Below are 15,795 nucleotides of genomic sequence, written 5' to 3'. Positions count from 1 at the left end.
CATTGTGAGGAGGAGATAAGAGATGTCCACTAACAGAGTGTCGGCAGGGCCTCTGAGGGTGCAGGGACTGAGAACTCAAGTAAAGCCACCCCACCACCAAAGACACAACTCCTCCCTAACTTGAGAGATGATGTCGTAGGGACAATGATCCCTCCTCTTCTGGGCACTCCAGTTTGCTCAGGCCCTAAGAGTGAGCAAGAGAATCAGGCTGTGTTTGGGGGGAGGCAATACAAGACTTTGAAGCGCCCACCCCAGCTTGCCTGGCATGGTTGCCATGACGATGCCCCAGATACTCCAGAGGCAGCTGCTGGCCCTTGAAGTGGGGATGTCTGAGGCAGTGGATCTTCACACCGAGGCGGGTAGGGGTGAGAGGTCAGTGGTGTCTGGGAACATTCCTGCTGGGAAGATGGCTGGGGCTGAGTTCTCCCTCCCTTCAGTTCCAGATTCAAGCCCCTGTCACTGCCCCTCCCTCTCCCTCTCCCTCTAGTCCACTCTCCAGCTGCTCCCGGAGCTGGCCAGCGTCAGAGTCAAGCCCCTCTGAGGGCGACTGTGGCCCAGATGGGCAGATGCAGGTGAGGGAAACAGATGACCTCAGGAAGTTCTGATGCAGAGGACGGTGTGAAGGCTCCAAACGAAGTTCTAGAAGAATAAAAGGCCGGCAAAACATCACTGTTAAGAGGCGCACGTTTATTGGCCATAAACATGACATTTAGCTTCACTGGGGCTGGGGAGTAAGGACCAGAAGGTAGGGGCTCAGATGGAGATCCAGCTATAAAGGCCATGGTAAAAGTCAGGGAAGGTAAGGATCTAAAATGTTACTTATTTTTGTTTTATGTGTATGTGTATGGGTATTTATTTGCATATATGTCTGTGTACCATGTGCGTGAAATGCCTGATGAGGCCAGAAGAGGGCGCCAGATTCACTACAACTGAAATTACAGACACTTCTTTGTGACCATCTGGCGTGCTGGGAACAGAACCAGGGTCCTCTGCAAAACAAGTGCTCTTAACTGCTGAGCCACCAGACACAGATGAACTACTTTTCAGTGTGTGTATTTAACAGAGGTTAAGGTCATCCTTCCATTTTACATTTGCATTGATCCACAGATGTCCTCTCATTCCCTGAGGTTGGGTTTTCCTCTCCGTAAAATGGAGAGTAACAGCGTCTAGTTCACAGAGTCCATCTCAGGAGCAAACAAGGAAATGAATGTGAGGCTCTTAACAGGGCGAGTCTCCATACATAATGCATCTTTAAAAGGCGGGGCTTAGAAACAGAAGAGAGAGAATTAAGCAAGCTCGCTAGGAGCTGTGCAGATCTTGGCAGGCCAGACTGCAGCCATATCTGTCCTGGAGACAGTAGCCATGGAGAGCGCAATTCTCTTCCTCCTCAAGGAGGAAAACAGCGAACTGGACCATGTGGGGAGAAGGTGACAGCACACACATTCCGGAAGGGAGAGGGAACTCTGCCAAGCGCGCTGGGAACAAGCTAAAAATTTGGAACTCGTCTGCCTTGTAATGTAAGCAATAATTCTTGCATTAAGGAAAGCAAGGCCCAAGGATCGGGCCAACCTGGGCTACAAACCAAAACTCTCAAACACTAATTAATTAAATAAAAGAGAAATAACGAAAAAATAATTCGTTTATTTTATTTATTTTATGTATACGGGTGTTTTGCCTGTGTGTGTTTGTGCACCACATGGGTGCCTGCCCGGCGAAGGGAAGGCCAGAAGAGGGTGTCAGGTCCCCTGGGAGTAAAGTTACAGAGAGTTGTAAGCCCCCAGGTGGGTGTTGGGAATCAAACCTGGGTTCTCTGGAAAAGCATCAAGTGCTCTTAAAGGCTGAACCATCTCTCCAGTGCTGCCCCAACCCCCCATAATTCTTTAGTACTGCTCTTATAATAACAAAGTTTTAGGGCCAAACAACAAATAAATAAAATAAGGGTTTTTGTTGTTAGAGGTTATTTGTGGTGGTGGGTGTCATGTCCCAGACAAGTGATATACTCCTGAGCCCAAGATGTTTTTGGTTTGGTTTGGTTTTTCGAGACAGGGTTTTGTTTTGGTTTTTTTTTTTTTTTTCTTTGTGTAGCCCTGGCTGTCCTGGAACTCACTCTCTCTCCTGGCTTTAAGATTTGTTTTTAATTGCATGTATATGTGTGTGTGCCTGTGCCAGGCAATGTCCACATGTCAGTGCGGGTGCCCTCGGAGTCCAGAAGATGGCGTGAGATCCCCTGAACCGCATGTGACCGTGAGCGGCCTTACATGGGTGCTGAACCAAACCGGGCCCTCCAGGAGAGAAGTAAGCGCACCTTGCCGCTGAGCCATCTCTCCAGCCTTTTTCTTCGTTTTCTTCACCATTTTGAGGCAGGGTCTCTTGCAGCACAGATTGACCTAGAGTTCACTATGAAGCCAAGGACAACCTTGAACTTCTGATCCACCTCTACCTTACAAGGGCTTGGGTTACAGGCACAGGCTCTAATGCCAGGCCCTTGTTTTGTTTTTAAAGTAATTACCTAAGCCCTTCATGGTGGTTCACGCCTGTAATTCGAGTACTTGGAAGGCTGAGGGAGGAGGATTGCCATGAGGTTGAAGCCAGCCTGCACTCTACGGTTTTTGTTTGGTTTTGGTTTGCCAAGACAGGGTTTCTTCGGGTAGCTCTGGCTGTCCTGGAATCTGCTCTGTAGACCAAGCTGGCCTTGAACTCACAGAGATCCACCTGCCTCTGCCTCCCAAGAGCTGAGTTTAAAGGCCCAACTCTACCTGCACTTTAAGAATAATTAAAAATCCAAGGAGTTTTATTTAAGTAGGCTTTATCTATCCTTTCTTGATTTATTCAGAATTAAAATGGAAAGTTAAAATTCAAATTCATTCAAAATAACATCAACATTATAAACTGTTAACAAAAAAATGTCTATCTAGCTATCTGCTATGTTACGCCGTTGTAGGGATTGAACTCAGCTATGTATGTGAGTCTTCTATTGCGTCCATTGTCCTTCTATTATTTATTTGTATGCGGAGCATGTATGTATCAGGATATGCTGGTTAGTATTGTCAACTTGGCACAAACTGAGTCACTGGGAAGAGGACAGAGCCCCATTAAGGAATAGTCTTCATCAGATTGGCAGGTAGACAAGTCTGTGAGGCATCTTCTTAATTAATGATTGACGTGGGAGGGCCTAGCCCACTGTGGGTGATACCACCCCTCGGAAGGTGGTCCTAAGTTGGATACGATATCTGAGGGCCTATGAGATGGCTCAGCAGGTAAGGATGCTTGCCACCACCCCTGAGAGGACCTGAGTTCCGTTCCTGGGGCCACATGGTAGAAAGAGAGTAGAGACTTTGGAAGGTTGTCCGCAGTCACGATTCATGGCCATAAACACAATGCTGGGAAGTACTTCAATGTATAGAGAGAGCAGCGTCATATACAAAACACCGAGACCTGTGGTTTCCCGGGCACAGGCTTGTGTCTCCAGTTCCCAGTACCAGATGTGAATATCTCCCTGTGGAGTGGGCCTGAAGTCCAATCAGAAAGTTGGTTCTGGGGCTGGAGAGATGCCTCAGCAGTTAAGAGCACTGGCTGTTCTTCCTGGGGACCCAGGTTCAATTCCCAGCACCCACGTGGCAGCTCACACCTGTCTGTGATGCAGCTCCGAGTGATGTGATGCCCTCACACAGACATAAAGGCACACAAAATAAAAATGGATAAATCATTTAAGAAGTCAGTTCTATGTATAACCACTCACGCCATATTGCACTAGCTGGCACGTGTTGCCCAGCACGCCATCTGAAGCCGCAGCTGACAAGGACTCGGCCACAGTTCTCTCCAGCAGCCTTACACTTCCTTCTGGTACTACAAAAGCTAGCCACAGAGAGGGGGTTTTGGCTCAGTCCTAGCATTATTTCTTTAAGTCTTGCAACCAAAGCATGTGACAATTTTAGCAATAGGCTTCCCCCTCCCCCGGCCCCCAGACAGGGATTCTCTGTGTAGCCTTGGGTGTCTTGAAACTTGCTCTGTAGACCAGACTGGCCTCAAACTCACATAGATCTGTCTGCCTCTTCTTCCCCAATGCTGGGATTAAAGGTGTGCGCCACCAATGCTCGGTTCAGACTGCTTTCTTTCTTTCTTTCTTTTTTTCTTTCTTTCTTTCTTTCTTTCTTTCTTTCTTTCTTTCTTCCTTCCTTCCTTTCTTTCTTTTTTTTCTTTGTTTTTGTTTTGTTTTGTGATTTGTTTTTTGTTTGTTTGTTTGAGATAGGGTTTCTCCGTATTACTTTGGAACCTGCCCTGGAACTCATTCTGTAGACCAGGCTGGCCTCGAACTCACAAGAGATCTGCCTGCCTCTGCCTCCTCAGTGCTGGGATTAAAGGCATGCGCTGCCACCACCTGGTGCCTGCTTTCTTATAGTATCCAGGACCACCAGCCAGGGGTGGTACAACCCACAGTGAGCTGGGCTGTCACACATCCATCATCAGGAAAATGTATCACAGGTTTGTCCCCAGGCCAAACCAGTGGGGGCATTTTCTCTACCCTGGCTTGTGTCATGGTGTCAAAGCACTAACTGGGACAGGATATTTTATTTCTTCCACCTTGTTCTCTTACTCCCGCCTCTGAATCTTCCTGGGTTCTAAGGTTTGGGATCCCCACAAAGAGCTCTTTAGCAGAAATCTAACTTGTACTGTCTTTCCTGCATACCCTGTCAGCTGTAAGATCAGCAAGCCAGCCTCTCTATCTAGCTACTCTTACATAAGCAAATCCACAAATTCTACTACCCATAGCAGCGGCCATGCAAGCTCAGACAACTTGGTGACACCCTTGTCCCTTATGTGTTACTGTCAAGGCCTGAACATTTTGTTTTAATCACTTAACCCTTTTTAGGCTATCTCTATACTCACACACTGGACTGACCTCTTTCACCAAGCAGGCATGCTATCCCATGCCATACCACATGGAGGAAAATAACCTCACGGGGATTTCCCTCCCAGACTGCCCCTTTGGGACAACTGACACAGCACACTATCCTACACCATATAGGGAAAGGCAGTCATATCAGGATCCCCACCCCCATCTCTGCATGCCCTCGTCTCTGCTCTACCCCCAGACTGTTCAGCCTCAGTTCCGTGCCCTGCTACCCCTAGCCGGGACCATGCCATCACTCCTCCCAAACTTACCTCTGGTTCAGTCAGTCCCTGTTTGGGCACCACTGTATTGTACCACACTGTTCCTGGAGAAATGCCAAGAACCATCTACTCATCCCCAATAGAGAACCCATGACAGAACAAAATAAGGATATCACCAAATCCAACCTGTGAAACCTTCCTGATAGGAGTATGGGTGAGGGGTTCCTCCTAGGATCAGAAATGACTGAATGACCGCATCACAAAGCCCACCCCAGCACCAGTGATGTGGTCATGAACGCTCCAAACCTGGAGCTCGCTGCACTGCCTGCAGGCTGCTCAACAGGGTGGACAGTGTCTAGACTGCTCAACAGTATCTCTTTGATGAAGGATGTCTTCCTGGCAGCTCAGCTGGTCTGAGAGTATCTCTCAGAAGTCCTTACTGCTTATACAAATTTGGGAAGGGAAGAACCTCGTCAGTCAGGTCAGTTTCAGGGACTTCCTGAACCTTTTGAGTTGTTTACGTCCTGAATTTAAGGAGTTTCCCTGAGGATTTCACCACCTCCCCCTCAGAGCAGTGGTTCTCAACCTTCCTAATGCTGCAACCCTTTAATACAGCGCCTCATGCTGTGGTAGCCCCCAGCCATAAAATTATTTTCATTGCCACTTTGTAATTGTAATTTTGCTACTGCTATGAAGCTGAATGTAAATGGTTTTGCAGACAGAAGTTTGTTAAAGGGGTCGTGACCCACAGGTTGAGAACCACTGCTTTAGACTACCCTGTGTCTTAATATGTTCTGCTTCATCTCAGAGGAAATGGCTACATGACAAGTACCAGCTAACTGTGGCTATTCTTTCATGTTCCAGGAAAGCTGGAGATGGTAGCTTCCTAAAGATTGATGGCAATGAAGACTTTTCATATCTTCTTACTTTAATCAGTCTATCCTTGTGCAGTGGAAATTATGAGCTCAAGGTTAGTGTGGATAACATGCAAGACTCTGCCTCCAGAAAAGCATCCATTGATCTGCCTTGTACTTTGAACAGCTTTTACATAAGCTTGATTTTGTAAGAGGCATTAAATCACTTGATAAATACTGTATGACCGATTTATACAGCGCGCGCGCTCTCTTTCTCTCTCTTTCACACTTTGTTTACACAAAATTTCCCAGGTAGCCCAGGTCGGCCTGACATTCACTGTGAAGCTGAGGATACACTGATCTCCCTACTTCCACCTCCCAAGTGTTGGGATCACAGCCATATGCCATCAAGCTCACCACTCCACCCCACCCCCGTTTTGAGGCAGGGTCTCACAGTGTAGCCCAGGCTGGCCTAGGTCAGGCTTGAATAGAACTCATAGAAATCCTCCCGCCTCAGCCTTCCAAATGTTAGAATTACAGGCATGACTTACCATGCCTGGCCTGCAGAGCTTCTAAACATTGACACATGTCATTATACAATATCAAAAACTTGCCAGGTGGTAGTGGCACACACCTTTAATCCCAGCACTTGGGAGGCAGAAGCAGACAGATCTTTGTGAGTTCAAAGCCAGTCTGGTCTACAAGAGCTAGATCCAGGACAGCTAGGGCTATTACACAGAGAAACCCTGTCTCAAAAACAAAACAAATACAAACAATATCAAAAACTCAGCAGACATGCCCATTCATGAACCTTGCCACCAGTCTCATTGGGCTTGAGAAGCTTCAAATTGGTAGCAGTGGGTAAGACTTTTCCAATTCCAATTTTTACTTGGAAGCTCGGATTTCATCTTTGGCAACCAACACTAATACCTCATTTCATGAGCCGACATACTCATTTTGTTCATTTTAGAGAAACAGCATGACCAATACCCCGTCCGAGAATCACAGCTCATCATGCTGGGAGAATCCAGCTCATGAGCTTCCAGCCATTAGGCCCTGAGCACATCTCAGGGTCTGTCCCCCTTCACTGAGATCCCCACTCTGGTAGGCGGGCACTCTGCTTCCCTGTGGGTCAGCAGCCCACAACTTCCTGTAAATAAAGCAAACTTTCCATTTTATCATACACAAATATTAAAAAGGCACGGACTCAAGGGCTAAGAGTTAATACAGTCAATCACTGAGCCGGGTGTAGAAGCACATACCTCTCATCCCAACACTTGGGAGGTTGAGAGAGGACTACGATCCTGGTTCATAAAGCATGTTAGTTGGGGCTGGAGAGATGGCTCAATGATTGAGAGTACACAAGAGTGTAGAGGACTGTGGTGTGATTCCCAGTACCCTCATGGTGGCTCCCAACCACCTGTAACTCCAGGTCCAGGGATCTGATGCCGTCTTTCGATGACGCAGTCATCAGGCATGCGCACACATTCAGGCAAAACACTTCCACACATTAAAATCAAATAAAAGTTAAACAAAAGCCGGGCAATGGTGGTGCACGCCTTTAATCCCAGCACTCGGGAGGCAGAGGCAGGCGGATCTCTGTGAGTTCGAGGTCAGCCTGGTCTACAGAGCTACTTCCAGGACAGGCTCCAAAGCCACAGAGAAACCCCGTCTCGGGGAAAAAAAAAAAAAGTTAAACCTTAGAATTTTTTTTTAAAAAAAAAATCCCTTCCCTTCTTTTGAAAAAACAAAACAATTCAATGCCTAGTGGCAGAGGAAAATCCAAAGCCTCCCAGGTCAGTCGCCAAGGGCCTGGACCCCTGCGTCCGGCCAGGCCTTTCACCGTGACTCTTGGGTCCCAAGTGAAAATATCAGCAGGTGAAAGCGACAGGTAACACTTTATTCTTGTTAGCAAATCGCTCTTGCCTGTGGACACCCTGAGAGGATCTTTGTGCCTACAGGAATCTGTGACTGTCTCTTAAAGAACTACAATAGCTAAGCCAGACATGGAGGCACAGACCTGTAATCCCAGCACCGAGATTTTCTATCTCCACACGGTAAGTCCAAACTGAGACAGATAGTTCCATGTGAGTTTGAGGCCAGCCTGGGCTACATAGCCAGCTCCAGCCTCAGCCTGGATTATAAAAGAATCACAATAGCCATATTTACTTTTACTTTTATTTTAAAATAATTATTTTAGACGTGTGTATGATAGGTATGTATCTGTGAGGGCATGTGCACGTCAGTGTGTGTTGTGTGTGTATGTATGGTGTGTGCAGGTCAGAGAACAATCTTGGGTATTGATCCCACCCCTTCCACCTTGGTTGAGGCAGGATCTCCTGTCTGCCACAGCACTTCGTGCTGCAGGTTGGGGGCCTGCAGGCTTCTGTGGTTGTCTGTCTCTGGCTCACCATAGCCGTGCTGGGACTACAGTCTCCACCACGACTTCATGCTTTTCCATCGGTTCTGAATTCATGGCCAGGCCTGTGCAGCCGGCACTTTCACCTGCAGAGCCAGCTCTCCAACCCATTTACTGTTCTCCTTTTCTTTTTAAATGACTCTTTCATTAAAAACTTTTTTTTGAAAAGATATCACCCCAAGGCGTGTAAAATGCTTTCACAAATATCTCACGAAAAAAAAAATGAAGACCAGCTCCGTCTGTGGTACTATTTGCTTTACTTCCTCAGAAAAAATAAAAGCAGGGGGAGGAGGGAGTACGAACTCAGCCCCAGGGGAATGTATCAGGCATGTGAAGCCATTCATCTTGCGTGGCATGGTGAGCAGACTCAGTCCTGGGACTGAAAAGCCAAGCGGTGCTGGGAACTCTGGGCCCTCCGTCACCTCCTCTCCTCCCACAATCCCCACTAGCTACAGAATGTCTACATCCCACAGTCAAGTGCTCTCTCTCTCTCTGTCTCTCTCTCTCTGTCTCTCTCTCTGTCTCTCTGTCTGTTTCTGTCTCTGTCTCTCTCTCTCTCTCTCTCTCTCTCTCTCTCTCTCTCTCACACACACACACACACACACACACACCACACACTGCCATGGCTCCTCTCACACAACGTAACAAATTGAACCAGGTATATGTTACAGCCTCACAGTCACATAAAAGCCACAGAAAAGGTCTCACCAGTTAACCTCACAGTGCCTGATCCAATTCTTACTGTTTCGTAGTCACAGCCAGAGAACCTCAATGGCCAGGCTCATTCATGACACTCAGATAACCAGTATGGCCCACATGTTAAACGTCTACTGCCTCGAGTCACCGTGTACAGCAGCCCTAAGCAGTCTGAGCCTACTGGTGAAAGCAGACTTTGGAGACGTGCCAGCCTGGGCTCAAGTTCAATCTTCACCACTGACTAATTGCATAATCATTTAACCTGCATATCCTTAGTTCTAGAAAATGGAGATTACTCTTACCTTATAAAATAACAGAAAATAACCTGATAAATGACAGTAGATTGACCCAGCATGACCCGAGGAGTCACTGTAAATGCCATGTGTGGCTCTTGTCACCAGAGGGCACCAGGGTTCCAAGGTGTCTGTGAACACATCCCAGGAAGTTTGGGGATCTGTAGAGAGGAGGTGTAGTGGTGTAGTGAGGCTGCGAAGGTCCGGCTAGAGCCCCAGTGTGTTTCTGGATATGCAGGGCAAACTCTGGGGGAAGATCCTGATGTGGGAGGGAGCATGCACCATGCCCATACACCAGGCTCCCGTCTGTCACCCTCACACTGGACAAATCCTGTCATCACCAGGCTTCAGTCACTGCTCCAAGCACAGAGGAAGCCTGAGGACACGGGGCTCCAAGTCTCTCTGGGGGTGCTAGAGGACCTCGGATGCTAATGCTGGGAAGCAGGCTTCTGAGCACCAATCCACACGCCTCACAGAGACTCCCTCACTTCCCTTTCCTGGGTGGTGCCAGAACCTCCTGACCCCGGCTGTCTTCCCTGGTACTCAGCCAGCCCCAGCTGGCCTCTTCCCCTCATCCAGCTTGCTCCACACCTGCTCCCTGGGGCCAGGCCCTGGTAAGAGGGTTATCAGACATATGCGGGGAACAGATAAGACACCCCCAAAACCCCACAGGTCTTATCCGGCCCTGCCTTCCCAGCTGTTTGAACTTGTAGGAAGCCGTCAGCAGAAGGAACCCCACCCACCTACGCCACAGGCCACTGTGTCTCCAGCCCCCAAGGGCGTTCTTCCCAGTGCCATCACTCCCTGTGATGTCATCACCGCTAGTGTAGCTGTGTCCTTCATTCAAATCCAGGAGAGTTATGCAGAAAGGAGTCAGGAAAGTGGGATCAGAAAGAAGCCCTCCCCCAGGCACCAGGTCAGCAGCTGGACTGGGAGCAGGGGGTGGTGTCACAGAAGCCTCCCCCCAGGGTGGAGAGCTATTTTGGTGTTGGCTGCTTCGCATATGGCCACTCCTCTTCCTGTCCTCCCAATCCAAAGAGGCTCTGGATTCAGTGGGAGCAGGGACAGAGGGAGGGCTTTATCCCACCACAGGGACGCACTGGGTATCAGCCTCAGGTCTGGAGCCAGCCCTGTCCTTCCATCACATCTCTTGAAACAGCACCGAGGAGGGAGGGGTCCTCGGAATGGCCAGTCAGATGGACAGGGCACCACAGACTGATGGTCACACACGGAACATTGTGGGTAGGGCTCCCCGTGACACAACAGCACCACTGCAGGCCGACAGCCACTCATGCCCTCGGGCACACGTGGACTCCAGAGGGACTCGCGTACCGAACCGCACACCAACACGCCAACAAAGATACACAAGTACCCCATGTGTGGAGGTGGGAGCCCCTCCTTTCTCAGGGCCGTATTCCTGGTGGGTGACAGAATTCCCAGCGCACAGTGGATGCTCAAAAATATTTGGTTGAGTGTCCCTGCATCAAAAATATTTGGTTGAGTGTCCCTGCATTTTGCAGACCTTGTGACCAGGGTTGGGTGGGCCTGAGGAAAGGCCGTTCTTCCTGGAGTCCCTCTCCAGTACCTAGGCCGGAGCAGGAGAGAGGTGTCATGGCATCTGTCATGGCTACTTCTCAGCCCACACCAGTCCACAGGGCCACCCTTCCCCTTCTCTTTTTTAGTGAACTAGGAAGTTGGCGCTCTGCAGGTAGGATGCTGAGAACATTGGATGGCATAGTTGCTCCGCGTCATGACCACAGGTCCTCTACAGTGTTGCTGGGAATGCTGGCTTCCCTGGCACTGTAAAGCTCTGTTAAGCGTATTTAAGAATTGACGGCCCTAGAAATTTGGATGGCTACCTGGATGGATGGGGCCCAAATCCACGCTTCCTGATTTTATGCCTAATTTCGTTCAGGGCCACTGAGGTCCAGGATGAATTGACTTAAGATGGCAAGGGTGAGGGTGATACGAGCTGACCCAGGGAGCCCCAGAGAAACTCATGGATCGAAGCAGCTGTTCTGAATTGGGTCAGGGCAGGGAGGAGTCATGTAATGACAGTTGTTTCAAGTTCAAGAGAGGATGAACCTGAGAGCAAGGCCAAGGCCAGGTCCTCCTCACAAAGCTTCCCAGGCCATGAGGCTGCAACTCTAAGGAGGGAAGGACCGCTGATCAAGCCACACTCAAATTTAAGGTAAAGCCCACCTTGAATTTCACAGCTGGGTGCTCAGCACCCCTCCATTGAGGAGCCTCTAAAAGTGGCTCAAGTCTGATACCCTCTTCCTGTACCTATGCTGACTGACTAAGTCCTCTGAGACTTAATTCTGCTGGCTTGTTGGTGAAAACAAACAGGGCACCCAGACAGCACTGGGGGACCTGATGCGAGGCCCAACCCTCCCAGGAAATAACTCTGTGTATAACTAAGGTTCCTGAGACACACCTAAACCCACAGCGGGTGTGGCCCAGCACTGCCTGCCCACTTGCTGTCCTGCCCTCAGGTAGCAGGCTGTTGCGATGTGACCCCATCCTTCCTTCCTCCTGTCTATCCTCAGATCTGACCTCTCCTCTCTCCCACTGAATGGCCATGTCTTTTCTTCCTGTGGGCCAGCTGCCCAGGGTGGGGACCTCCCTGCCAGGCATGAAGGCCATCCCAACTCTGACCTGGGCTAGGCCTGGACCTGTCCCCCCTGGGACCTCATTCTGATTGGAAAAAAACAGACACTCTAGTTCCTGTCTCATGGAGACAGCTATTGACCAGGAAGTCTCTCAAACTCCACCTCAAGACCCACGGGGAGCAACCGTGTGGCTGTCTGAAGCTTTTTATGAATCAGATGGGTAACATACGCACATCCATTAATCTTGTTTACAGATATACTTTCTGCTGGGTCACTGTTAACCTAGCAAAAGCCTCACGGTCAGCATCCCCAATTTCTCCAATTGCCCCTAAGATAATATTTACCTCAGCTGCATTGCGTTGCTCCTGAAATCCCAAACTCTCTGGTCGTACCAACTCTGCCCACCTCCTTCTCCAAACCCTCTTCAAACCTCCCTCAGCCTCAGCCCTAGTCTGGTGTGTACCCTGAGTATCCAGCTCTTAGTATCCCTGCTTCAGCTGCCCTTCAATGGGCTCCTTAGAGAGACCTACTTTCATTGGGCCATTAACCAGAGAAGCAGAGGCAGAGACAAGAGGATTGTCAGGAGTTCAGGGCAGGCTGGGAGCACATAGAAAATTCCATGCCAGTCAGAGCTACATACATAGTGGTTCACTGTCCAAAAAACACACACAAAGCTCCCAACTGGTACATGCCTTTAATCCCAGCACTGGGGAGGCAGAGGCAGGTGGATCTCTGAGTTGGAGTCCAACTTGATCTACAGAGCGAGTTCCAGGACAGCCAGTGCTATATAGTGAGACCCTGTCTCAAGAAAAAAAAAATAAAAATTAAATTTTTTTCTTAGACCCCTCTCATAATTTTTTCTTAGAACCCTTTTAGGTTCATTTCATCTCTCCCTCCACCTGGTGGCTTCTCTTAACAGCCTCCAATCTGTTTGTCTTGGAATGGAGCCCTTTTTGGATAATCTAGAAAGGAAGCAGGGTAGAAGAGACCATAAGCAATTTGTAGGGGAATAACTCCTGGAAGGAAAGTTGAGAAGTGCTTGGATACTATCTGCCCAGACCCAGGACTTGAGGGCGCATGCACACACACAACTGCTCAGCTTGCTGCAAGACCCACAGCTACTTTTTCAGAGGCTTCTGCACAAGCATAGTCAAAGGCCACAGACACAACAGATTGCTTAGATAGAGCTGTGTGTGTTCCTTCCCTGCTCTAAACCCGACTTTAAACCCCACACAGGCTGTATCTGCTATGTTCAAGGGCAAACTCAAAAGGGACATTAAGCGTCTTCCCAGGTCTGATCAGATCTACAGTATGAACAGATCGTGAGTTCCACGACAATAGAGAGCAGCATGTACGAGCAGGTCCTGGCAAAGGGCGGCGGATGCAATGCGTACTAGAAAGAGGCAGAAGTGAAGGGGTCTTCTGGCTGGACACCCGCCGTCCCTGTCGGTGATTATAAATTAACACGGTGGATTCTCAACACCACTTAGTCTTGTGCAACGCTGACATGGATGCACCTGCTTTTTGGAGCCTGAACGTCAATAAACAAACAAACGTTTCCTGCCTGGACAATGAGGAGAACTCGGCGCAGAGTGGAATCCGGAGCATGTCCCTTCAGCTGAGCACAGGCCCCAGGTCCTCTGGCAGTCGGTACTGTCTGCTTTGATGGAAAGTTAGTGGTTCGCTCAAGGTAAGGAAACGTGGAAGCCCATTCCCGACACCAGGCCCCACTGCCAGTCTAGAGCAACGGGTTTCACGTGGGCATGCATTTCTTTAACCCATCCTCTCCATTTTGCCGAGGAGGAAACTGGGGCTCAGCAAAGCGCCTTTCGGCAGATACTGCAATCCAGGTTCTGTCTCCCCACCGAGGAAACAACGCCAGTAGCACTACCACCTGGGGAGGGCTGATCAAATCAGCGTTGGAAAGTTCCGGGAGAAAGGGCTCCCCGGCCTTGCAATTCCAAGGAGTGGGTCCCAGGCCTTACTCAGCTGTGCCCAGTCTCTAGCGGCACTACTCCAAAGGGAACGGAATTTGTTCTTGACTTCTCTCTAGGGGGAACGCAGGCGCAGAAAGCCAGGGGCCTGGCGGGCTAAATGCAGCCCCAGCCCCCCAAAGCGCCCCAGGCCTTTTGGCTTCGTTCCAAGCCTAGCCCGAAGGGGAGGACATCTGCTTCCTCCAAGGGTCCCAACTGAAGGGCAGAGAGTCTGGGGAGAAGAAGAGGACTCCTTCGCCGAGCCCCACTTCCAGGGGTTCGCGAGGATCAATCATCTGAAAGCTAGAGCCACTTGTAATTTTATTCTCTGGTAGGAGGAGCCAGAGTAGTCGGCACGCGGGAGGGAGGAGATGGGACCAGGGCGGGGGAGGGCGGCCAGGGGAGCCGCTCAGGGAGGGGAGGGACTTGGCTAGGTTTCTCAAGCCTTCTTCACTCTCCAAACTTTCACCAAACTCTTAGCCCCCGCCTCCCCGAAACCAAAACACAACAAGCTCTGGAGGAGCCGCAAGCAACGCGGCGGGGCGGGTGGACTGGCGGCTGCAGAGAGCCTCGGGAGGCTGATGCAACTTTCCCTTTAAGAAAGCCACCTGGGCGCACCGCGGTGCGGACCCAGCAAGCCTGGGCCGGGGGCTGCAGTATGGTAAGAGAGCTGGGGGAAGGGGGCTTTGCGGCCCGCGCCTTGGTCTGTCCTGTGATGGTTCTGGGCGTTTCTGTGAGTCTGGGAGGCTGAGCCCTAGGACCAGCGTGTGGATGTGTGTGCGGTGCGTGGATGCGACAGCGTATGTATGCTTGCGGGCATCTGTGGCTGAGTGTGAGTGCTAGCTGGCACCGGGATGTCGGTCTTGCCGCGAAGGTCGGGGTAGGTGCGCGAGTCTGTGTGTCATCGCTGTCACCAAGGAGCTAAAGCAGACGGGAGGGGGGGTGCTTTCGGAATGGGGGGGGAAGAGCTGCGTGCCGACGCCGGCTTGGTCGGGGGCGGCTGGCGCGGGGCTGTGCGCGCAGCGCCGGAACCGGAGCGTGTCTTCGGTCCGTCTGGGGCGCCAGTGGGTCTGCGGCGGGGAACCGGCGGCGGGGTCCCTGCCCCGCGTGCAGCCTCTCGCTCCACCTCCTCTCCCAGCCGTCCTGGCTACCTATCTAGCCGCCCCAGCCGGCGGCCTCCCTAATCTGCCCGCCCACTCGCCCGCCGGGTGCTGGTTCCCGCGCGTCCGTGGTTCCTGGGAAGCAGCGAGGAAGAGCCCCAGCGCCCTCCGGCTCTCTTTTGTCCACGACTCGCGTGGCTGCGGCAGTGGGAAGAGACTGCGGGCGGGGAGTGGTTTGGGGGGGCTGCTACTCGGGTGGGGGGCAAATCCGCACACTGCCACTCTGGGCGCGCCTGGGGCGAGTGCGGACGGCCACAGGTGAGGCCTGGGTTCCCGCAGCCCCAGGGCTCCCGCCCCCAGCCTGCGCCCCGCAGCAGCGGAGCCACGCACGGGCGGGAGTGGAGGCCGGCGAGCCGGGAGGGGGCTCGCCCGCAGCCCCGGGAGGGGCCGAGGACGGGCGGGGGCGGGGCAAGGGGGCGGGGACCTCGGCACCCCGGTACTTTTCCACCGCGGGGGGCGGGGCGGCCTCTTCCACGCCAGCTGAGACGCACACGTGGTGGCTGATGTAACGCCCGCCCCCCAACACACCTTGCACCCTGATTAAAGCGGATCGGTCTCATTTCGAGGAAGTGGGCACTCCGGGCGGTTCCGCGGCTCCAAAAGCGACCGCGCCCCAGGCTGCCCGCCTGCCCGGGGCCTTAGAGTCGTGGCCCAGCCGCTACTTAAAGGGGCCGCA

The 15,795-nt window shown here is 51.3% G+C and overlaps 1 protein-coding gene across 3 annotated transcripts in view; it reads left to right on the top strand.

The window, feature by feature from the left end:
- The first annotated feature begins 13,532 nt into the window (after positions 1-13,532).
- The window catches only part of Slc6a9 (solute carrier family 6 member 9), a 37,332-nt gene continuing 35,069 nt past the window's right edge, over positions 13,533-15,795 (top strand). For 2 of the 3 annotated variants that reach the window (XM_038333181.1, XM_038333184.1), the window contains exon 1: positions 13,533-13,676. The gene's annotated coding sequence lies outside the window, so the exon portion shown is untranslated. Of the gene's footprint in view, positions 13,677-14,427; positions 14,621-15,795 lie in introns of those variants that run through there. The other variant, XM_038333182.1, reaches the window with a different exon arrangement.

The sequence above is a fragment of the Arvicola amphibius genome, chromosome 6 (genome assembly GCF_903992535.2).
Source record: "Arvicola amphibius chromosome 6, mArvAmp1.2, whole genome shotgun sequence".
Lineage (NCBI taxonomy): Eukaryota > Metazoa > Chordata > Mammalia > Rodentia > Cricetidae > Arvicola > Arvicola amphibius.
The sequence above is the reverse complement of the archived record's forward strand: the minus strand, read 5'-3'. Positions and strand labels throughout refer to the sequence as shown.